We start from the raw sequence: 24,343 nt of genomic DNA on the forward strand, positions 1-24,343 counted from the left end.
GATTGTCTCTGTTACTTACCTATTCATACTGTTTGTAATTAAGTCAGTAGTTTCCACTGATGTTAATTGGTGTTAATTATTCAGGATGATTTAGTAAGAAGAAGAAAACTCATGTCCTGGACTTGACGTCAGCAGTGGTGACTTTTTAATATCCTATTTCGTAAATAAACCCTTTAAAATTGGAATTAGTTTTTTGAAAGTTGTTGTTCCACTGTATTGAATATAGTGTATTTAATCTTAATGAAAAATGCATATTTTGGCATTACAATTAAAACCATAACACTTCAATTAATAGTAATTTCTACATGGATATATCAATTACAAAGAATTAGGACCTCATTGAACACAGCTGTTATAATAAAATTGGTATCATTTTGATGACCAAAGCCTGTGCAGATTTCTAGTATTAAAACAGTACTAATATTCAGATTGTAGCATAGCTGTCAATTTGCCTTCTCGTTACTATTATTTTATATATATTTTGATAAGCAACTAGAGTAAAACTAAAGTAATTCTTAAACAACTTTGCTTTTGAATCAAGTATTTCAATTAGTGAAGTAGAAAACCAGCACAAATTTGTTGAAGATTTAAATCTGTGGACTACTGCATATGCCATATATGAAACGAGCCTTATGTGGGCAAGATGTTTATGTGGCTCCCCGGGACTCTGCTCCCAGAGGCTCCCGTGCTGTTCTCACCTTTCATGCTTGGCTCTCCTCACCAGACACCCTTGGCTGTTGTGTGTAGTCCTCAGCTGGGGTCAGTTGCAGGGGGAGAGTGGCAGACGTGAAATTGTGCTAAAACTTCATATACTCAAATTGTCTGTCCTATTGTCTGCAGCTGGGAAGGGGGGAAATAGCTTCAGAGAAATAATAAAGGAGAACAGTAATTGTTAGGGCTGGTTTTTTACAAAACAAATCTTTTTCTGAGTCTAGCATCAGAAGCAGGGAAATCTAGAGATAATAAAAGGGCAGGTGTTTTCAAGTTATTAAAACCTGAATTTCTCAATTAAACATCATAATGTGCTTTTGAGAAATTTTTAGAATTAGCTGGTTTTGGGGGTTTTGTGTCTTACATTATGTCCCTAAAATTTAGGTAATTAATCTAAAGATTAGTAATTCTAGGGTTCAGTTGGAAAGTCCAATTTATTCTTTTTTTATTACCCTAAATCTGGGAAATGCTGACATTCTTGTGTGATGCTAATAAAAAAATAAAATGGTTGAGAGATTCAGTATTCCAATTTAAAATATTTTATATAGAAATTGATCTATATATGGCAACCTGACCTAGGCAAATGCTGTTATTCCTTAATGAAACCTACAGATTTTGTGGGGGTTTAGATCATTCCTTGGGAGAGAACTTTATACTTCTTTGTCTTTGCTAGCAGTGTAAGAAACCAGGGGTGTGTGGTTTTGGTACCCTAGTCTTGCAACTTTTTATAAAAGGATATTCCAATTTCATTTCATCCTCTGACCCTTCATAGGCCACACAAAGATCATAGTAGCTGCAGCAATATTAATTCCTGGACCTAAAGCCTTACCATTCATGCTGCACTATAAATGGTGTGGGGGGAGAGAAAGCCTTGATGCTGTGCAAGCACTGATCAGCAATAGCTGAATGGTGTCAGGGGCTGCTGAGCTAGCACAGGGCTTTGGCCACAGAGGCAAAAACCTGCCCATCCATCTCCTCAGGGTTATCTCCGCCCCAGCACAGCAGCTGAGCTGGCACGGGGGGCTCCAGCAGATCCCCTGCCTGTTTGGGCTGCAGACATGGCTTGCCCAAGGTAACCAAACTCCCAGCACACAGAGCCTTCCATAGGGCCCCCAAGACAACAGGGACATGGATGTTCTTGGGAAGTGCAAAAAGAGCCCAAAGATGATTAAGGAATTGGAGCATCTCTCACATGAGGACAGTCTGAGCAAGCTGGGGGTGTTGAGCCTTGAGAAGAAAAGGCTCGAGCGAGGCCTGTGTGTAACAGTGGGTGGGAGTGGGAGTAAAAGTGGGTGGAAGTAAAACATCTCCTCTTGGTTGTATCTACGGGAGGTACAAGATAATGAGCACATATTGAAATACAGGGAATTCAGCTGAAACATATGATTTTTTTTCCCATGAGGGTGATCAAACAGTGCAACAGGCTACCCAGAGAAGTTGTAGAGTCTCCTCCACAGAGGTATTCAAAACCCACTGGGAAACAGTCCCAGACAGCTGTAGGTGACCCTGTTTTGAGCAAAGGTTGGTTGGACAAGGCAGTCTTCAAAGGGGCAACAACCCTTTGAAGGCTGTGGGAAACTCCTACAAATCCCCACAATGTGATCAGGTAAGTGCTTACCCACCTCTAGTGAAATTGGCCCTTATTATCTACGTATTATCTATATTATGATCTTTGACATTTTGAAAATTACAAGTATAAAAATAATTGCCATTGTTTTGTCTCAGCATTAGTTGTGTCTATGTTAGAGCTTGAGTGAATTTTGGAATTTATCATGGTGGTTGCCTCTCCCACCTGTGTGTGCTGCAAGCTCAACATCATCCGAGCAGAGCTGCCCCAGCAGTGTTGTTAGTGTGTCCTTTACCATTTCAAGGTGATGGTGCAGGAATTAAACTAAGTAGAACAGCATGATGGCAAATGGATGAAAGCGGGGGAAATGGAATTATTGGTAGCTTCTTCTCAGTCTAAATCCTCCTGAGCAGAGATTGCTGTATTTTCATGAATACAAACACAGAAATGAGTTTCAGCATGGTTACTCAGCTGTGAGTCAGTCAAGGTCTGCAGGAGCAGATACTGTTCTTTGGGGAGATTTTCACTGAGCTTCTAGTCCAAAGGAGCCCATTGACATCTAAACTTGTCTTTATGAAAAGACATGTGTGGATTGCTGGACTATAGCTGTGTCTGCAATGTTCATCTTTGCATAAATACATAAAGATTTCGAATGGAAAGAAAGGCACTCCCAGCTTGCTGCTGGCTTTTACATGGCCTCTTTGTGCCACCTAGTGGACCTGGGTTTTTCTAATGATCATGGCACATCCTGGAAAGGTTTGGGTTTCTCCACAGAAATTCGAGATTTTAATATTTCTATAATAAGATATACTAAACGTAAAGTACAAGACTTGCTAATAAAGCTATGCATGCCTGAAACCCAGTCATCATTTTGCTGCTGAGATCTGACTGCATCACTTTCCATAAATTGTTGGTTCTTAAGAAAAAAATCCAAAACATACAAACAACACTTTTACTTATTTCCCGCTCCAGGAAAAAGTTCGACCTTTGCCAACAACTTAGTTGTGATGGGACTGAACAGGGCTCCCAGGGCTTGTATGACTAGTCATCTCTAGAAGACTGCAGGTGAAAAAGTGATTTCTAGCAATTAGTGTTTATTTCAGAGTTATAGACTAGTTTTTCTCACAAATATCACTTGCACGCAGGAATTCACTGAGCAACAGCTCACTAAGGAGTGGGAGAATATTAGTTAATGCCCATCAAAGCTTATATTCTTGCTTTAAAACCTCTGGTATCAGGCACAGTCAGAGACAAAAAAAAAAAAAAAAAAAAAAAAAAGAAAAAGAAGATAGCTCTTTGGTCCAAACCAGCATGGGTCTTTGGGTCTTACCTTACCTTTTCCTTTTAAAAATATCAGAAGGACCACTTCTGACTGGACCAAAAAATTAAGGAGCAGACAAAATCTAAAGCTGCAAGGCCTTTTTCTCCAGGGGCCATCTGAATCTGGAGAGCTGGTTGAAAAAACACATCTGTGTCAGTGACAGAGGATCATGAATCGTGGGATCAATGTTGGTTCCAAAAGTGTAAGAGTCTGGATGGCACTAAGTGCAGCATGTGCTTTTACCACGGGAAACTCAAGAAACAGGTGTCCAATTCAGCTCTTGCATTAGAGAGCTGAATTGGAAGTCTGGGGCCCCAGAAGAGCTGATACCGGATTTAAGGCTATGAGAAAGAAGGGAGGCTGATTTCTGTGCTTCTGTGTTGGGGGACAGTTCGTTTTGGTTTTGTTTCTTGCAGTTTTTCCTATTTTTCAGTAAATTAAGGGGATAAGTATTTGCCTAGCTACAGCACAGGCTAGGCGCTGGGTTCAGACTTCGGTCTTGCCGCGAGAAGGGCACAAACGGCGGTCAGAGCACGGTGCGTCTGGAGCTGCGGACCTCTGCTCCTCGGCCAGTGCTGGGTCCCGGTGAATGTGGATAAACCCAGCTTCACCCCTTCCTTGCCAACAGCAGGGGCCGAGGGGGTGCGGGCAGGGATGATGCGGACAGGGATGATGCGGGCAGGGATGATGCGGGCAGGGGATGATGCGGGCAGGGATGATGCGGGGGGGGATGCAGGCAGGGATGATGCGGGGGGGGATGCAGGCAGGGATGATGCGGGCAGGGATGATGCGGGCAGGGATGATGCGGGCAGGGATGCGGGCGGAGATGCGGGCGGGATGCGGGCGCGGTCGGGGCGCGGCGCTGCGGGGCGCCCGTGAGCGGCGGCGGCCGCGCTGCCATGGGGCGGCCGCCACGGGGGCGGCATCCGACGGGCTGGGCGGCACCGCGCCCGCAGCAGCCGCCGCCGCTTCCTTCTGGCAGCGCGGACAGGGAGCCCAGGTAGGACCCTGCGCCCCACCCCTTCTCCCCGGGCAAGGGCCGCTGCGGTGCCGGTAGAGGGAGGGAGCCTCGCCGTAGACCGAGCTCCGCAACCTCCCGCGGGGCTCCGCATCCCGGCCTCGCCGCTCCGGGAGCGTTCGCCGTGCGGAGCCGCCCGCTGTCGTGCGGGGCCGTGCGGGGGTGCCCCCGCCGCTTTGTGCTGCCCCGTCCGCGCTACATGTGCCCTCGGGCTCGGCAACGCCAGCGGCCAGCAGCCCAGGGGCAGGAGGCTGCGCCGGGAGGACGGCCAGAAAACCCCCCCGTAAGTAGTTCCCTGCCGCTGTTGGGCTGCCTTTGTTCGGTGGAAGGTGTAAGGAGGCGTGCGGGTGATTTTTCAGAAGGTGTCACTTCACTGCTGCCGCGGAATTCAATGGCTGGGCTGGTTCTCTCCGATTCATTCCGCTCGCCCTTTGTTAGCGTTTTCCCGGGGAGTCCTGTATTGTTTCAGCTTCGCTGAAAAAAAAGCAGGAGCTGTCAAAGGGATGACTTTGTTCCCTGCGATGCTTCCCTAGAGCAGCATCGCTTTGTTCAAGCTCCCGTGAGCCATTTGTCACACAAGTGCCGCCGCGCTGCCGAAACGAGCGGGCTCCGCTCCGCTCCGCGTCCCTCATCCTTAGCCTTTCCCACAGCTGGAGCAGGTAAGCCAGAGGTAAAATCATTTCACATGTGAAACCCATCTCCTCACTTAGAAAACCCCTGTTTCAGCGACAGAAGTGTGTGTAACGCGCATCTTTTCTATGTCACGGGTGATTTTTAACGAATGACGGTTTGGAGGTTTTCAATTAATTTTGCTGGTATTGCCTCTAGTCAGTTACAAATCTGTTTCTCTGTAGCTGTAGTATGTAAAACGTTATTACAGATTTGCTCTGTTATTTTAAGTGTAAAAATGCCCAGTTAAAACACAGTTCAAGGAGTAAATAGAGACCTGGAAACCACAACTGGGCAGCCTGAAAATTTAATATGCCTGACAATAATGGCACTGAAAATGATCTGCTGTTGGGGGGATGGGACCATGGAGAAAGGGAAGAGTAATTTGCAACCACAGGCCTAATAATAGATATTCTGTCAATAATAGATATGTAGATAATATAATTTGTTAGCTTTCCAAATATGTTTTCTGTACATACCTTAAATGGTATTGTATGAAAAGAGCCCTTAGACTCTGGATTATTTAAGATAGCTGATAGCAGTAACATGTTTTAACAAATTAAAGATGATAAATTAGAGCCAGAGCTGACTTTTATTTGGTATTTAGTAATGCATGTTCAATAAATTCCCATCACTGAAATAAATTGCACCTTGCATAGACAATTAAGTCTTGTGACTATATCAAAACATTAATCAATAGGCATAAATGTTATCATGAGTTTCTTTAACAGAGCCATTGATACTGCAGTAGCTAGCAGTTCTGTGTATTACTTATGTTGGATGGTTTGAATCCAGGTCAGGAATTCATCAAACAGACAAATTCAACTCTTCCTTGCTAAACTGCTATCAGTTTATCAGATTAGATGTTGTGTTTGGGGTTGAATATTTCATTGCAACAATTAGCTTGAATTGAGCATTGTGAAGTGTATTGAAATTGTATATGAAAGTTATTTGTATATTTATTTGTGCTCCAGCTGGATAATTGCAAGAGTTTCTGTGGAAATATTTATTGGTAAATATGGTACATAGCAAAGAGGTTGTTTCTGGTTGGTATTGGGTCTACTTTTCTCCACTAGGAAAATTTGTCTTAGTGCACCCTGTTCTAAAATTAAGGACCATTTTCTAATATCCACTTGGGCAATCCTGCATTTTAGAGAGAATTGCTTCACACTTACAAGCAAATATTATTTATTATTTATATACTGTATAACAGAATTTTTAAAAGTGCACTGGTAGTAAACACAGTTGGTCTGAAGTATGAATGGCTTGCTGGGTCCTGTGCTAAGACATTGACTTTTTTCTTTCTTCCCCACATCCCTCCCGCCCCCTTCACAGTTTGTCCCTTATAGGTCTTATTTTGGTCTGTTGTTTTGAGAGGTTACACAGGTAGTAGCATTTGTGAAATGGAAAGGTATGTGGTAAAATCTTTTTTTTTTTTTTTTTTAACATAGAGTTCCTTAAAACCTTAACAAAATTTATTAGCTATTAAAAATATTGTTTGGCAATAATATTTCACTTTAACTGCAGATACTAGAAAAGCAGTTGGTTTTGGTTTCACACTTCTGATTACGGCAATAAAAATAACTTTTGCAGTTTCTCCTGCTTAGGCTCTTAGTCACTCTGAATAGTGTTTTGCCAGGTATCTCAGTCACTGAAAATGGATTTGTCTGTGACTAATGTAGTTTAGAGTTATTTCAATATTCCCATTATAGATGTGTCAGGTAAGCTCTTTTTAAATAAGAAACACATGGCATAATAAGTGTTGAGTGAAATGTGTTGATGAGTTTATGAATATGAATATATTTTTGGTTGTTGTTTTAGAATGAAATCTAACACAAACAGAATTTTTATAGATAGTGTTAGCTTGAATGACTATGTTTTGACTTCTAGTCCTCACAAGCCAAGAGACAAGATTTTTTTTCATATTCTGAATTATTCATATTTGAAAATTGCTGACTCTGATTGTTGAGAGGGATTTTTTTTTTCCCTTCCCATAAAATCAATGCAGTCTTTATTCCATAAAGGCCCAAATAAGAGAATCATGGCAAAAATGGATAAACCTACTATTGGCATGTTGGAAAAGTACAGTCAATTATTTTGCATCAACATACTTAGTGCAATGTAGTTGTATAATAGCTGCCATCAGCAGGATGTAAATGTTGAGATGCTCTAAACACCTGCATGTTGACATCAAGCCAATGTATTTGAGCAAGATATAATAAAGTTACATAAAGCACACTGTAAAATAGAATTAATTGGTATTAAGTAGTATGATAAAAGGCAAACTAAAGTTATAGAGTTAACTTTAATTACATTAGTGCTTCTACTGGAGGGGCCAAATTTTTTTTTATCTGCTATTTAAATTAGTTAGTGATGGATAAAAATTATGTTTGTTTCCATGGAGACTCCATGAGTTCTGCCTTTAGGGAACAATCACTTGTTTTGCAGATCTTACACTTATTTTTTTCCCATCATCTCCTGAAGGAACTTTTGCTCCTTCTGACTCTCTGCACCATACAACTTCTCTCTTTAAGACCTAAAATATATTTTGACAGAAGCACACAGCATTTACCCTTGCTTCACATTCAGCATTTTCACTTATATTCGTGAAGCCTTACAAAGAAATAAAATTGACTTGTAACAAATATTTTTTAATTAATGCTCTTCAAGACTGGTGCATCACATGAGCCAAATCACAGTGATGTCGTAATTAAGTTTGGTGGGAAGAAAAATGTAGAGATCTTGCTGCATATTATCCTGGGTAAGTGGCTTACAGTGCCGTTTTAGCACACATTGAGTGAAGCTGATTCAGATGCCACTACAAATGTGTAAAGTACATCAATTCATTTTTAAATATAGTTCAGCTTCTTCTTTATATATGTAGGCTGTGTACCAAATTATGGCAGTAACAGTTTCATGCCTCTAACAAGGCCATTTATGAAAATACTGTAATATGCAGATGATTTTAGTTCATTTAATTCACATCCAAACATTGCTTGGAAATGGCTTATTGTTTTAATGCTAACACATGTGAAAGCTTTATTTTCTTCTCTATTATTGCCTTAAGAGAAACAGTTGAAATAAGTAAAAACTTTCCTCATACTTTAGTGTTTGGGAGTGCAAACTGCTGTGCATTTTGCTGGCATGCTTGACCATCTCTTTCATTACTCAGCATGTTTTGAAAGTCAGCTGTCAGACTTGGGCAGCTTCATAAAGCAGCTCAGTCTAGTGATTTGTAGTAAGGCTTCTGTAGGAGGATGCCGCACGTTAAAGATTATGTTTACTGTTAAGTTGAAATGTGGAGGGAGTGTGATGAAAAGAATTGAAGTGAAATGAACCATACAAAATTCTGACTTTCATGTTGCTCTTCAAAGAAAGTTGATTTTCTTCAAAGTAGCATGCTGTCTTTGTGGGTTTTATGAAAGCTGCATTTGAAATTTCAACACAGAAAAAAAGAGAAAAAGGTACAATTACAGCGATCTGTGGAACAGTTTGGGTCAGATGAGAAAAATAATGATAGGAAGCCCTGTGAATCTGTATTGTCTTTGGGTATCTGTTGGCACATATGTGAGATAGTTGGGTTGAGTGGATTAATCTGCCAACAAAACCGAACTGACTTCCATGTTGTAGAACCTCTTTTTTCTGTTGCTTATAACTTTGGTAAATTTTAGCCATGTGCTCTGTAGTTCATCACACATATTTGTGACTCATGTTAATTTTTATTGTAATTAATTAATTCATTGAGAATTAGACTAGTTATTTTGCCTTGCTAAAAAATCCTAAGACAGTTCAGAAACATGGTACTGCTCTGTTTTTTAATTAGGCTCCAGATCCTGCTAAGGCAGTGTCCCTTTGTCCGATCTTCATTTTTACTGTCTTCATGAAAGTCTGTCCAAATTTTCTGTCCTAAGTCTACAAAATGCTAGTCTGCATTAGTTAAAATACTAAATCTACAAACTATTGTAATTTTCATACACTTTCAACACTGTAATTTTCACATATCTGTGAAAACTTCAGCAAATAAAATGAGAGATTACATGTTTATTCAACACCCAGTGTTACAGAGTATTTTTAACAGTGACCTCAGTGGTACTTGCTATATCTGCAGTAGCAATTGAAGTGAGATAGTGGCTATGCTGGAGACAGAATTAAAATTAAGGTTTTCAATGAGACAAAGATGTTGTAGTTATAAACTCTATAAGGAAGGGATTTGGCAGTTATTCTTTGGAAGAGCTGTGGTTTATGGTAGATTACTCAAGTTGCTGCTGCAATAGAAACAAACCTTATATGATGATACATAACAAAAAACAACAGCATGGAAGACATGAGAAGTCCTCCTCAACTGTAACACCATGTCCAGGAACAAAAATGTGTATGGATTGGAGAGTATCCAGAGAAGAGGAATGAAAATAATTAAAATAGTTAGAATATATGATTTATGAATGAATACTGAAATGTCTGGAGATGTTTTAGCTCAAAGAATGAAGACTGCCGTGGTTAACAAGACATGATAACTTTCTAATGTCACAAAGCTGTTGTGAAGCAGCATTGTCCATGCCTGTGCCCAACCAGATGATATGGAGTGGGCTCAGCAATAATGAGGTTGAAGCAATAGAATGGATTACTGAGTTTGGATTTTCATTATTTTAGCATCATTAAACCTTGTTTGAGTATTAATCAGGAATGACATAAATATAGTTGAATTCTTTCTGGAGCACTGTGATGGAATGGATTACTCTTTGAGGTCTCTTGTAGTCTCCTTAATCTTCAGCATCTATGCACCCTGGTGTTGATCAGAGTGTCCCTTGTTCCCTCATCAGCGTTGCATGTGGCAGAATTGCCTGAGTGTGATGTCTCTAAAGTGAACAGGGTTCTGAACAGAGCAGTTCAGAGCTTTTGCTGTGATCTCTTGATTCAGATGAGCTCTGACATCTGTGGGTCTCAAATTCAGTCAAAGAGAGAAACTGAGAGTTTCTAGCCAGGCAGATGCTTGGGAAAGAGCTGGAGAAGACTGTAAATAATTCTTTATCTCTCTTTTTACTCACATTGTTTATAGTTAAGTTCTATCGCTGTGCGTCAAGCACTTTACATCAATGCTGTGGCTCACTTCAGGACCAATGGAGTTGGTCCTCACGAAGCTCTGTATAAAAGAGCAGTGTATTTTGAATAAATCAGAGTTTTACTCTCAGCAGCCTTCTGGTCAGAGTCTTCTCATTCCCGTCCTGCCTCGACAGCAACAGTCATCCACTTCTCTCTCCTTTCATAGTGATTCCTCTGCTGGTGCTTGGGCAGGAATTGTGAGGGAGGAAAGTGCCATGGGATCCTGGGAGGAGCCTGAGATCCAGCTGACATAAGGAAGACCAGGTTTGGAGAGCATAGGCACAGATTTCACAAGGAACCAGGCTAGTAGGATAGCACATGAACATAGGGCATGATGAATGTGGAGGGGAGGCAAGACTAAGGGACAGACTGGGACTTGAGAAAGAATAGGATACGATACAGAGTGAACTACTAGGTGGGAAGGTGGGTTTCTGGCAGGGACTCCAGTATACCAGAAGCCTTGACAATTGCACACTGGGATTGATGTAGTAAGAAGACAACAAAGAGCCACAGGAGATGAAATGAATGACTGGAAAAGTTATGTTGGAGACTATGGGACAGAAGTAATTAAAAGCTGGAAGAAAATTGCAGAGTGTTCTTAAGATTGCATTGTCTTTTAAATCTTAGCATTTGTGCTTTAGGAGACCCATCATAAATGATTTTTTGATATTTTCAAATGGAGAATGACCACTTGTTACTCCAGAGATCAGCTGGGAATAGAGAATAGAATAGAGACTATTCTGTACCATACTGGTCTTAGGTGGATGAGCAAAACAAAATATGTAAAAGAAGCATTTTTCAATTTATTTTGGTTTTCTTGGGGTTTTTGTTTGTTTTTGTTTGTTTTGTTTTGTTTTGGTTTTTTTTGAGATTGACAGGTTTGTAAGTGAAAGAAAAGAAGTGCCAGAACTACACAGAGCTGTCAGAGTTGTAAGTTGCTAAGAAGAAGAGGAAAAAAGCAGATTTTTTGTCCTTTCCGGATCCTGTTCCAAGCTTGGTAGATATTTTGCAGTAGCCTACGCTGGCCCATCTGGGGGCTATGACGATGAACAGTGCCATACTGCTCTCAGCCCTAAGCTTTGGCAGTCTTTGCTTCATCCACTGCTCATGTTTGCAGGAAGGACAAACACCCTCAGCTCATACATGTGGGTTTTGATGTTCTTCTCAACCACCCTGTTCCAACATCCCCTGTTGACAGCACAAGGGTGGGTTGTACTAAAGAGCTCTGCTGTGTTTTTTCTGGCAAGTAGATTAATCTTTCAGCCACCCACACTGCCTGCTGAACACTGTCACGAGTTGCTGGTAGCCTGATACCAACACCTGATATCTGACAAACTGTGTGCTTCAGGTTATTGTGTTTCCTTAGATAGGAGGCCAGAAAAAAAAACAATGCAGGTGAGCTTTGGAGCACACAACAGTTACTTCAGATGTGAAGTGAAGGCTCCTTCTGGCCCAAGGTTACATCCCCTCATGCACCTGCCTCCTGGAACACCCTTTCCAGCAGTTAAAGGGTAGATTCCCAATGCCTTAAAGTTCCCCATTCCTGGCACTCTTCATGAGCTTTTCCAGACAGAGGCTGCATCAGTAAGAGGCAGATGGGCTGTAAGCCAGAAGGGTCACTGAAGTAATTCTTTCTCTGCCCAGGTGTTTTTGTGGGACTATTCTACATTGTCAGAGTGAAAGAGAAGCTGAAGACCCATTTGTGACTCTGACAAGATGTTGAGTGCTGTTGTTTGTCAAGCAGAACTGTGACAGTAGCATTAGTTGCTAGACTGCATTTTGCCTCATTTTATGTGCACCGTGCTTATTTACAAATTGCAGCTTGTCTGGTTTGTAATGCCCTGGCCCACTCAGCAGGTTTAGCAGAAGGTAATTTGATCCACTCTGGGTGATACATGGGAGAAAGAACAAAATTCTCAGGGAATTTGACAGGAAATTTTTACTTGCAAATTTTAGAACTTTTGGGTACAATAATGTACTGGACAAATTTTGAAGCAACATCCAGACAAAGTAAGGCACTTCACAAACTTAGTAATTTTAAGAAGTAAACCAAACTAAGTTTACCAAATAAACTTGGTGAACGGCAACTTATCCAGATGCAACAAGACACTAAGGCATTGACTGGAATTTTTTTGTCTGGTTTCCAATATATTTTATGGGGAAAGGAAAGGAAAGGAAAGGAAAGGAAAGGAAAGGAAAGGAAAGGAAAGGAAAGGAAAGGAAAGGAAAGGAAAGGAAAGGAAAGGAAAGGAAAGGAAAGGAAAGGAAAGGAAAGGAAAGGAAAGGAAAGGAAAGGAAAGGAAAGGAAAGGAAAGGAAAGGAAAGGAAAGGAAAGGAAAGGAAAAAAGGAAAGGAAAGGAAAGGAAAGGAAAGGAAAGGAAAGGAAAGGAAAGGAAAGGAAAGGAAAGGAAAGGAAAGGAAAGGAAAGGAAAGGAAAGGAAAGGAAAGGGTGGTGTATAATCACCACCCTAGGATCCAGTGGATCATGCCAGCTCAGTACACGTGTTGCTCTGGTCTCCTGGGTCCTCCCCCAGGCCTGCACTTAAGTGTTTCCTGGATGTGGCTGGCATCATTCTGGGGCTCACCACAGGCCATGAGGTCAGGCCACAATTTTGGACCAGATCAGAGGCTGACTAAGGCTCAGTGGGGTTGGGATGTGGAGCAGTGCATTGTTCCACTACACAGAACTCACTCTGTCCCCCAGAACTTCCCACTTCCCATCTGGTTTGAGCCAGTCATTCATTCCTCCTGTCTCCTACAACCTTCACTACTGCAGTCAAAGGGTTTGCTGAAGGGTTTGTTTACATATGTGGACTTCTATAAAACCTTTGACATGATCCCTCACAACATCTAGACTGGGAAGAGGTGGATTTGATGGGAGGAGTGCTAGATGAATAAGGAATTTATTGGACCATTTCATCCAGAGTCCTGATGGGCATCAGTGGTGAGCCCCAGTAGTCCATATGGAAGCCGGTGCTATTTATTATCTTCATTAATGAGATGGACAATAGGATTGAATGCAGTCTCAGCAAATTTGCAGATGACACCAAGCTTACTGGTGCTGCTGACACACCTGGAGGATAGGATGCCGTCAAAGGGACCAGGACATTCCAAGTGGGCCCTGGGAATCTCATGCAATTTAACAGGCCCAAGTGCAAGGTGCTGCACCTGGGTCAGCACAACCCCTGTGCATCCACACAGGCTGGGGATGAACAGACCCTGAGCAGCCCTGCTGAGAGGGACCTGGGGCTGTGCTGGTGGAGGAGATGCTGGACATGGACCCAGACATGGGCACTCACAGCTCAGAAAGCCAAACGTGTCCTGGGCTGCACCTAGAGCAGTGTGGTCCCCAGCACTTAGAGGAGGGCCACCAAGATGAGTACAGGGAGGAAGTACCTCTCATACAAGGAAAGGCTGAGACAATTTTGATGGTTTATCCTGGAGAAGACATGGCTTTGGGGACCTAGTTTGGGCTTTCCAGCCCCTGAAGGAAGCCTACAAGAAAGATGGAGAGGGACGTCTTACAAGAGCATGCAGTGATAAGAAAAAGGGGAATAGCTTCAAACTGAGAGTAAGTTTAAATTAGATATTAGAAAGAAAAAATCTTTACTGTGAGGGTGGTGAAGCACTAGGAACAGGTTGCCCAGAGAAGTTGTGGATGCTCCAATCCTGGAAGTGTTCAAGGTCAGTTTGGATGGGACTCTGAGCAACCTGGTCTAGTGGAAGGTGCCTCTGCCCACGGCAGAGTGGCTGGAACTAGGTGATCTTTAAGGTTCTTTTCTACCCAAGCCATTCTATGAGTCTCTTATATGTACATGAAGTACATGAATGTGCATGTAAGGCTATACGAAACTCCAGTTGTTGCTGCAGTGACTTTCCATCTCCATGGATTTTCTGTGTACCTCTGCATTCCTTGAGCTAACCTGTTCACGTGGTCCTAAATTCCATATCCTTCACTTTGTATGTGCCTCAGTTAGAATTTGTAGCTAATTTTAATAATTTTAATCAAATTCAATTAATAGAATTGCTGAACATCATAAATGACTGCAGTTAACAGTTGCATTTTAAATGTGTCAATAACTGCATAACATTAAGTAGTCTCAAAAAAGCAAGTGCAGATATTGTAAGTTGGACACTAAATATTAGTGACCATGTTTTTGCTATAATCTCTTATATTTACTTCAGTCTGGTGGGTTAAAATCATCCTCCTTGCCTCCAGTCTGCTCTGCAGTGTTAACCCTTCCCTTGGAGGTTTTTTGGCCCCATGTCCAGTCTGTCCCACTGATGACTTATGAACTTTGGGAACCTTTGACTCTCTGAGATTTGCACTCTTTCGTGTTGCTACTGATTTGTGGCATGGGCACAACTGACCACAGGTGTTTAACCCCATTTCTCCCAGGGACCAGACTCAGTTTTGCCCAGGCACACAACTAAATTGCATATCAAATTTTTCATGTGCATTTGTTTATGCAAAACTTTATTGCCCATGGCAAGAAAAGCAGTATAATGTGTGACTGGGTCCCAGGTGTCCAACAGTAAATCCACAAAAGCCCAAGCAATGACTCTGTTATGTATATGCATCAGTTCTTTACAGATGGTGTTATGGACTCTGCTGTTGATTATGATTGTGATTATTGTGTAGCTTTTAAAATTTTTCATTCATTACTTTTACCACATGTAAACCACTAATGCAAGTTCCCCACATTAGTAGCACTGCTGATTTTTCATATTCTGCAGCTGTTAGAAGGTGTTATTCTGTTAAGTTTGACCCTGCTTTAGTTAGAAAGCTATAATAAGTAGCATAATTTAATACTTGTTTTCCACTGAGATACAGATACGTTCCATATATTCTAAGTATTTTTATACTGTAGAACTGTGACTAGATCTGCATGGCTGGAGCCTGCATGTAGCATTCTGAGGATACAATACCGACTGCACCAGAAAGGTTTGTGAGGAAATGAATCATTTGGTCTGCAGAGCAGAGCATGGCTACTGTGTCATAAATCAAGCCTTTGTTTCTGAACAAGAAGAAAAAATGTTGTCTAACTGCCCATTAAGTCAGCTTTAGTTTTTCAGTTCTCTAACCGTTAATTTTTATAACATTAATAATAATAATTTAAGTAATGTTTCGAGTGCAATATTGTGTATGTATGCCATTGGATGCATTTGTGCAGTGTTTTGCTTTTCTTGGGCAGAGCATTCCAAGAAGATGTCCTATGTTCTTTATAGGCGCTGCCTCTAATTCCCTTTACTCTTCTTCTAATGTATTTGCTTTATTTTGGCCACAGAATCATATAATTATTAAAGTTGGAAAGGACCTTGAGTCCAATATTTACCTGAACACCATGGCTAGTTGACTGGCTTGTCAACTAGATCGTACCACTGAGTGTCACATCCACTGAACATTCCTGAACAGTTCCAGGGACAGTAACTCCACTGCCTCCCTGGGCTCTAATCCATTCTAATCCTTGATGACTGTTTGAGAGAAAAAAATCTTTCTGGTGTCCAACCTGCCATGGCTTGAGGCTGTGCCCTCTTGTGCTGTTGAAAGCCTTCAAACCTCAGAATGACTTAGCCAAATAATGAATATTCTCACATTTTTTTGAAAAGCAGTTGATGTTCTAAATACCTAAACTGAGATATTTAGGACTTTTCTTGCAACAAAATGTTAAAATAAGATTTTTTTAAAAAAAAATAGATATCTAAGTGAATATGAAGAAAATTGGACTGGATTGCTTAAAAAAAAATATTTCTTAAAGCAACCCCCAAACCTTGATTTCTAGTAGGGAGAGCAGAAAATCTAACCAAAACACTATTGACAAATCTTTTTTTTAATATTCATTTCACCTTTGCAGTGCTGTATGGTTTAGGATAAAATATTGAATTAATAATTTGAAGTGCTAGAATACTGTAAATTCAGCATTTTTAGACAATGAAGTTGCTTGATTCACAATGAAACAGAAGGAAAATGAGGATAATAGGAGAAACACCTTAGGAAATGCTTTGACTTGGCTTTGTTTTTTGTCATTTTGTGAATCATCTTAATTCCCTTCGATCCTCTCTTCCAAATGAAAAAATAACAAGCACTCCCCAAGAATCCTACCTTTTTTTTATTGTTATCTTCAAAAAAGATACAAGTGCTGAAAAATTCTGGCACTAGTAGTAGTTTTGTACCAGGTGGTCCTAAATCTGTGGTTCTAATTATTAGGAGAGACTGAATTATAGAATAATGTATTTATTAAAATATAACACAGTAAAGGTGTGTGTGTATAAATTCACAAGTATGTTGTTGAATATAATGTAAAACACAATAGAATTCATTTTTATCCCAAATAACAAATTAAGGAAACCACTTAGTGCATCATAATTTTGGAGACCAACACTAGCCTGCCTAATCTGATTTCTGCAGTCCTTGTGTAAACATCGGCCTTACAGCACCCGCTTCAAGAGCAACCCCTCTGCACTGCCATCCCAAAGTGCCGGTGCTGGGAGAAAGGATTTCAGCAGGCATAAATGCATGCCAGCATGGGAGCAGCATGCAAAGTTTCACTACATGCTTGCTGGAACAGTGCCAGATTTGCTCAAGGAAAGAGGCAAAAGGAGTGTGTGTTTCTATTACACACTTCAAAAGTGAGGTCTGTGAGGACATGGTGGAGTCAGCTCGGCCCCTGGGGAGCATGAGTTACTCCTCTATGTACATGTTTGTTGTTATGTCTTGAAGAGCATCAGTGGTTTCACATCTGAGAGATTTGATTCAGTGGGGAAGGTGGCTGGTGTCAGAATGCAAAGGAATAGACAGCTACACCATCACAAGTAAACCTACAAATGGTGGCAAGACAGGGCTGCTTGGGGGCTGGTGCTGGGAAGGGATCTAGCTGTGTTTAATCGTTCAGACTGTTATCTGGTGACCTTCACGTGTGCTGATTTGTGTGTGTTTGCTTTGGTGTCTGTGCTCCATGGCTGGAGCTCATGCTGAATTCTGCCTCCGCTCCTCATGCCCGCGGGACCGCAGTGCCAGCTTTGCTCTTCTTGCAATTAATTGCAGTTACTCATTGTTCTCTTGTCTCTTACAAGTTTCAGCTCTCTCCTGTGACTTTGAGCTTGGCAGTTTTTGCTAACCTATCAGTCTGCAAACAAAGAGGACATTTGGATGCCTTCTATCCAAAAAATGCATTTGTTTTACGCCCTTTCCTGAGTGCAACTGTGAATTTTTTTTAAGCCCCATTATTTACATTTGTAGGACCCTGCATTCTTGGTTTCAGTCAGCAGAAAAAAGGCAGCTTGGTCCTTTTTTCCAAACTATCTTATAACGTTGCAGAAAAACCTCATTGTTATAATGAGTTATCAAATTTCAATAAGCAAACTATAAAATGTCAGTAAGTAAGCCCTGAACTTGCAATAATCTATAATATTAAAAATAAACCAAAAATACTTAGTGGTGCTGCATGGTAAGAAACAAGCTACATTGATTAGAATCATGTAGTGGTTACCAAAATATGGGTAAGAAGATAACTGATGTCAGACTTTTCTTAGAGAGGTAAGAAGCTGAAGAAATTAATTTCTTCAAGAAACTTTAATTTCTTTTTTAACATCTTGGTATATGGGGATGGGAGCCAATCTTCTGTTTCAATAAAAAAGGAGAGCAATTAAAACCTCAGTAGTTGTTTCCAGGCTTTTCATTGGATGATGTCAATCAGGAAAATACAGACTGATTATGCCATGTGTTGGCACTTTGTAATCTTCTGTATCTGGTAACCAAAGAAAGTGAATTCTTTTCTTCTTTTACTGTTCAAAGATTGCCTTCAAAAACATTCCAGTGATGTTTACCTTTGATATTTCTGTTAAACACTACCAGAGATCCCCTGTGAAGCGGGAAGCAGATGCAGATGGCTGCAAACAACTGCAGGTGTTTGGTACTCAGCTCTTGACTTCTGATGAAGGCTGTTAGAACAGGAATGAAATGTCACTGATATGCTGAAATGCTTATGTGTTGAATCCATAGGTTTAAATTACTACATTTTGCGAGTTTTTTGATTTAGTAGTTAGAATTAATATCTCATGGCTTTGAACTTCAGGAAAGAATAGTGTTTTATTCTTTGTTACTTTGCATAAATCCTCTACCAGAGCTGTTATTGGTGTGAAGTACAGCTTCTTCCATTTGTGGGTCCTAGACATGGGTGACGGTGGCATCAACTTTGTCCTTTCATTTTCCTCCGTGCCAAGAGCCTCATGAACTGGTTAGAGAGACATTTTGTGCTTGGACAGATGTCTGGCTCCTAGGTATTTTTTGTTGGGCTTTTTAAACCGTTGCCAAGATCTGGAAGGCTGCTTGATCAGTGATATTGAAATAATGTCAGAAGTAAATAAATTAACTTGCAGCTGCTTCATAGGTTTAAAAAATAGGGAGAACAACCTCACTTGCACAAGGTGATGAACAAGAAAGAGGCTATAAATTTTGTGTGGTCTGGTTGGTCCTTCATCATTCCTATAATTTAAGAATGGCTTTTCATTCAGTTGATAGTAGTGTAATCTGTTGTGTGTGGTCAGACTGGGGAAAAAGCAGCATGAAATCACAGAGACTGGGCTTTAAAACAGCAGTTTGCCACTTCAGGTAATTCTCGGGGTAATCTCTTGGTCTGTGCTGCTGAATCTGGATCCCCCCTGATAAATGTTATATTCATTTTACATATGGGCAGAATGCAGACGTGCACAATAAATGACATGACAGCTTTCTTACTTAAATGGCAACAATTCTGATACGAAAATAAAGCACAGGACACCTTTCTGTCCTTGCATAGACCCCCCACAGTCCTGGCACAGGCAGCTTCTGGCCCAGTGGCCCAGTCCCAGCTGAGGAAAGGCAGGGAAGTGCTGCCGAGCGTGAGGGAATGCTCTGCTGGGATGGCTCCACCGGTCAGTGGCTTTTATCCTCCCCATGAAATGCTCTGGTAACTTCGTAAAAGATTAAAAGGAGAAGCAGCACTGTGCTACACACAGATTTGCTTTCTTGTCAGCTAAATATGTTGTGTCCACCTGACTGACCTACTTCTGCTCTTTTTCTGAGCTGCTGTTATTCTTATAACTTGTCCCTAATTTATTCTTTTCCCTTTTTCTGATGAGAGAATGCCTAAGATCTTGCCAATGTGTTATACGTGCTGCCTTATTCTTTAAGTTTTCATACAATTTAGTCATATTTCACATGGACATTTCTCAAAAAATAATTGGTATTCTTGTTTTTCTTTTATCTCCTACAAGCTGCACTAATATTTTGCATCTCCCCTTGGATTCCAGTGTCAAAATACTCAACTTTATTTTTTTTTCTAATATGCATCAACAGTCATTAATTCTGCCATGCAAACTTATTCATTAGTATTTTCTATTTTCAATGTGTACATCTGTTCTGTGCCTGGGGAGATGGGTTGATCTAAGCCCAAATTATTTTTTAATGGAGGAAACCCTAGGACTGACAGGGAAACTCAGGTTCTTCCCAGTGCTTTAGTGTGTAAATAAACACTGTGCCTCATAGCAGACTTCACAGTAAATAGCAAGGCCAATAAAAATACACATCTGTTTACGAAGGAGATATTTTCTCTTTGTTTTTTATGCAGCACATCTGGAGGATAAATGCAAAAATGGTTCATGGTATGAAATGAAATGTTTTTACTATGGAGGTTATCTGTTCTTTTGCTTCACATGAAGACACTTTGAAAGAGAGTGTAATAAAGTACTGCCTAAGGCAAACCTAACTCATTGATTATCTCTCTACTGCTGTATTTTTGCTCAGCTATTGCTTAATGCATTAATACCGTACTTAATACACTGGTTTTTTTATAGTCTAACAAATTATAGGTAAATACATGCCAGAATGATTTGACACTTCTAACTCTAGCACACTGTGATCATCGAATTATAGAATGGTTTGGGTTGAAAGGGACTTTAAGGATCATCCAGTTCCAAGTGCCCTGCCTTGGGCAGGGACACCTTCCACTAAACCAGGTTGCTCAAGTCCAACCTGGCCTTGATTATTATATCAGATAACTTTATAGCAGACATGGTTATATCATATGACTATTATATCAGATAGCAGACTGGTAGGGAAGAATATTTTGCTTTAGGAAAAAGAATTTTTCTCTATAAATCTAAATGTATGCTAGGGAGCCATTAGAATAGAAAATATTCTATGTGTAAAGTACATGTAGAAAATAACACAGAATACGGAGAATAAGATTTTTTCTTTACAAATTCTCATGTATATTAAAGGACTACTAAATTCATATCTGAGCATTTCACATGCTGTTACAGATCCATTCATAAAGCCATTTACAAGGAGTTCTTTACAGATTGCTTTAATATCTGAAGGACATAAAGAGCATTCTTGGGTCACATATGCTATGTAGGACACAGGCTTGGCTTTAGTAGTCCTAGATAATTGTCATGATAAGGCATAATAAACCTGTCCACCAAAGGCACTAGTAAGCACTGCTTTCTGCAAATACTTTCCTGATCACCTACATAATTACTGTGTCTTGTAAAAGAAATGGGTGCATATATATATAAATATATATACACATCTGTTTAGGTGCATCTGTCACTCAAAGCTCTTTTTCTTTTGTAATATATGAAAATCTTTTCTGACAGGATTCATAAACTTCATTAAAAATCAAGTCGACTGTACCTAATCAGATTTTACCCCCTTTTTCCCAAAAGAAACAGATGTTTTTTTGCTCTGTGCATCTTCTTCCTTACATCTGTCTCTGTTTTAATTATGAACAGTTGAATATAGCAATATAGTCATTCCAGTTATTGTCATAATGAAAAATAATAAACAATATGGAAATATTTTCCTCCACAATATAAATTATGTTTTCACTGTTAGTAAAGGGAACATGATAATTAAAATTTCAAGTTATTTGCAGTTTCTCGTAATTAAATGTGAACTCTAGCTGGTCTCCAAGTTGGCAGGGAGTAACTGAGGGAGCTGGGGTTGTTCATCTTGAAGTAAAGGAGAGTCAGAGGAGACCATTTTTTCTGTCTACAAGTGCCTGAAAGCAGAGTGTCGCCAGGTGGGGGTTGGCCTCTTCTCCCAAGTGACTAGAGGATGAGTCCAATCGGACAGAGAAAATGGTTTTGAGCTCCACCAGGGGAGGTTCAGGTTGGACATCAGGAAGACTTTCTTTACAGAAAGGGTTCTTAAGTGTTGGAACAGGCTGCACACAGGGAGGTGATGGAGTCACCATCTGTGGAGGTGTTCAAGGAACAGCTGGAGGTGGCACTCAGTGCCATAGTGTAGTTGAAAAGGTGGTGACCAGTCCAAGGTTGAACTTGATAATCTCAGAGGTCATTTGTTACCTTAATCATTCTGTGATTTCTACAGCCTCAGCTTGTGGACACTGTGCTAAGGAGGGGGCAAGCACATCTGGATTCACAGCTGGCTGGTGTTGTGCTGTTCCCAGTTATGAGTGACTTATCTCAAAGGCTATGCAGACATTTTTAGGGTAGCACCCTGCTAACCATCAGAAGTGTTGGATCCATTGAGAAACTACCTGTGAAAGAACTTGGACCTGTCATTCACACTGTCCAGTTAAAACACTTCTGATTGAAGATCTTTCTTCTGCAGAGGAAATACAGCAAACACAATGGGCTGTCCTGGTCTATCAGAAAAAGAGAACTTTTCTCTGATTTTCTGATGCCTGGATGGGGCAGCTGAGGCACTGTGAGGGATGCTTTGTGTCCTGTAGCCAGGCCCTCCAACTTCTGATCTCAATCTCTTCTCATTTGCTGGTCCTCTCTGAGTTATTGGAGCTGGATTTGATGTTTGTATGCAGGTTCATATTCATTGCAAAATGGCAGCCTTTCCTCTTGTGTGGAAGGTTTAACCCAGCCATTTACTAGTAGGAACATAAGTGTGTACATCCTTATTGCCCCTAACCTTGTTTGGACTGAAAGCCATGCACACCTCATTGGCAGTGGGATTTGGGCATATTGTGTGCCCAATTACTGGAAGGCATGCTCCTCTTCTTGCTTACCTTTGCAAGGCAGTACTCTGCATTCTCTCAACTGGCATATCTCCCTTTAAGGTACTAGAGTAAGGAAGAGTAATTGTGGAGGTTGCTGACATTTGGAATTGTGAAAAGAGGTTTCCAATGCATTAGAAAATACAGAATGATATAGAACTCTAGGATGTACCATATATAGAAGTGCTGGAGTCTCCTGTGCTTATGTGTGTGTGGGCTTAAAGAGCTGTTTTCTAAACATTACCCTTTTTTTCCACATTATTATTCTAACAAGGAAGATTACTTTGATTTTTTTTACCATTAGTGGGATAGCGGTGGGCTTCTTGGAAAAGCCAAACTCTTATTAAAAAAAAGAAAAATGGAAATGGTTATCACATGAAATAGGTCTCCTCTTTCAGACAAGTGGTGCCTTTTTTTCTGCACCTACTAATTGCTGAAGAATAATACTCACCCAGATCTATCTTCTGCTTTAGAAAAAAACTTTCAGAAAAGTGGGTGACAGTTTGATCTGAAAAGATATTTTAAAGCTGGTTAAATTGAAAGGTAGCATGAATATGTTTTATTTCTATTTTCTTTTATACTTGAAGTTGTTTTGTAACTGATCTAGGTTGCATAAAATTTAAAGTACATGAAGTACATACACTATTTTTTCCTTTTCTTGCAGACAAATGTGTGTACATTCAAGAAAAGTAATACAAGTGATTTAATGCCCAGTGGGGGATGGCAAAGGACTCATGACATTAAGTCAACAGATGGGGAATATCAGGCAGGTCATAACCAAACACTGACAAATGCAGAACCAAATTAGAGTCAAAAGACTTTTTTGTAGTTTTGGCTTTTACACAAGTGTAGTTTTAGACCAAGCAGTTAACAATTGTTCTTCTGCTTGATTATCTGTGAAAATATATGCAGCAACATCTGTACTGCTTCACCTGGCAACTCAACAATTTGATTACTTTGTTTAATGCCCTTGTGCTTCTCAGCTTCTCAAAGTCATCTGGTGGTGTACAACTGGAGTTAAATTTATCCTGAAGACATACATAAAAGCAGAGAGGATCCTGGAGATGTTCTTGCATCTTAGGCTACATGTTTGTATGTGCCTGTGCATGCCCATGTTTAGTATGCATGACATATTTGTTCTGGTAGTGTCCAGTCCAGCATGGCCACTGAGAGCCGTGAGGCTGGAACTGCATTGGGCCAGACCAGTAAAACAACAGCCCTCTGAGTTTGTAGATGAAGAGGGATCTGCTCCTTGCTAGGACTTAAAAGAAGTGATGACATAGTTTTGACAGTCCAAGCCAGATTTTAAATTTATTGTCTAAAACAAAAAAAGAGGTCTTAGTGATAAGCCTGGGAGCAAGAAATCATCTGAACTATGCTGACCTCAAGCTGACTTTGTCTCTGAGAAGACAAAGCAAAAAAGAAACAAACTTCATAGAAACTGTTCTCTTGTCTTGCTGAAGGATTCTTGAGTTGACCAAGCAAATCTAGATTAAGGCAGAAAAATTGGAGCATCAGCTTTAAGCCTTAAACTCAGAAGAGCGTCAGAATTTCTGAAAATTAATCCCTAGCTCTCTTAGTAATTTATGTGCAGAAACTGGCATCCCCTCTTCCTATCTTCATAATAAGCCTGGTATATTTTCCTGCCAACACATTATCCTGGCATATGTTAAAGGCCAGTGAGTATTTGCATTGGATTCTTATTGGTAATAACAGTGATTTATTTATTTTTCACTCAAAGATTTCCAGGTATTGAAAGATTAATTAAAATATCTGTGTTTTATCTTAATTTCTGAAGATCTCCTATTCTGAAAAGATTTGGAATGGCCTCCAGTACTTCCATGGATTAGTGATGCTACCTCGTATAAGGAGTATGTTTTCACACATACCAGGTATCCAGCACTGCTGGACTACTGAAAAACTCTGTTTTCACTTTTTAATGC

The 24,343-nt window shown here is 40.4% G+C and overlaps 1 protein-coding gene across 12 annotated transcripts in view; it reads left to right on the forward strand.

Annotated features, from left to right (window-relative positions):
• The first annotated feature begins 4,433 nt into the window (after nt 1-4,433).
• The window catches only part of CRACD (capping protein inhibiting regulator of actin dynamics), a 127,459-nt gene continuing 107,549 nt past the window's right edge, over nt 4,434-24,343 (forward strand). For 7 of the 12 annotated variants that reach the window (XM_072928190.1, XM_072928194.1, XM_030271134.4 and 4 more), the window contains exon 1: nt 4,435-4,599. The gene's annotated coding sequence lies outside the window, so the exon portion shown is untranslated. The other 5 variants (XM_072928192.1, XM_030271128.4, XM_072928198.1 and 2 more) reach the window with 4 other exon arrangements.

The sequence above is a fragment of the Taeniopygia guttata genome, chromosome 4 (assembly GCF_048771995.1).
Source record: "Taeniopygia guttata chromosome 4, bTaeGut7.mat, whole genome shotgun sequence".
NCBI lineage: Eukaryota > Metazoa > Chordata > Aves > Passeriformes > Estrildidae > Taeniopygia > Taeniopygia guttata.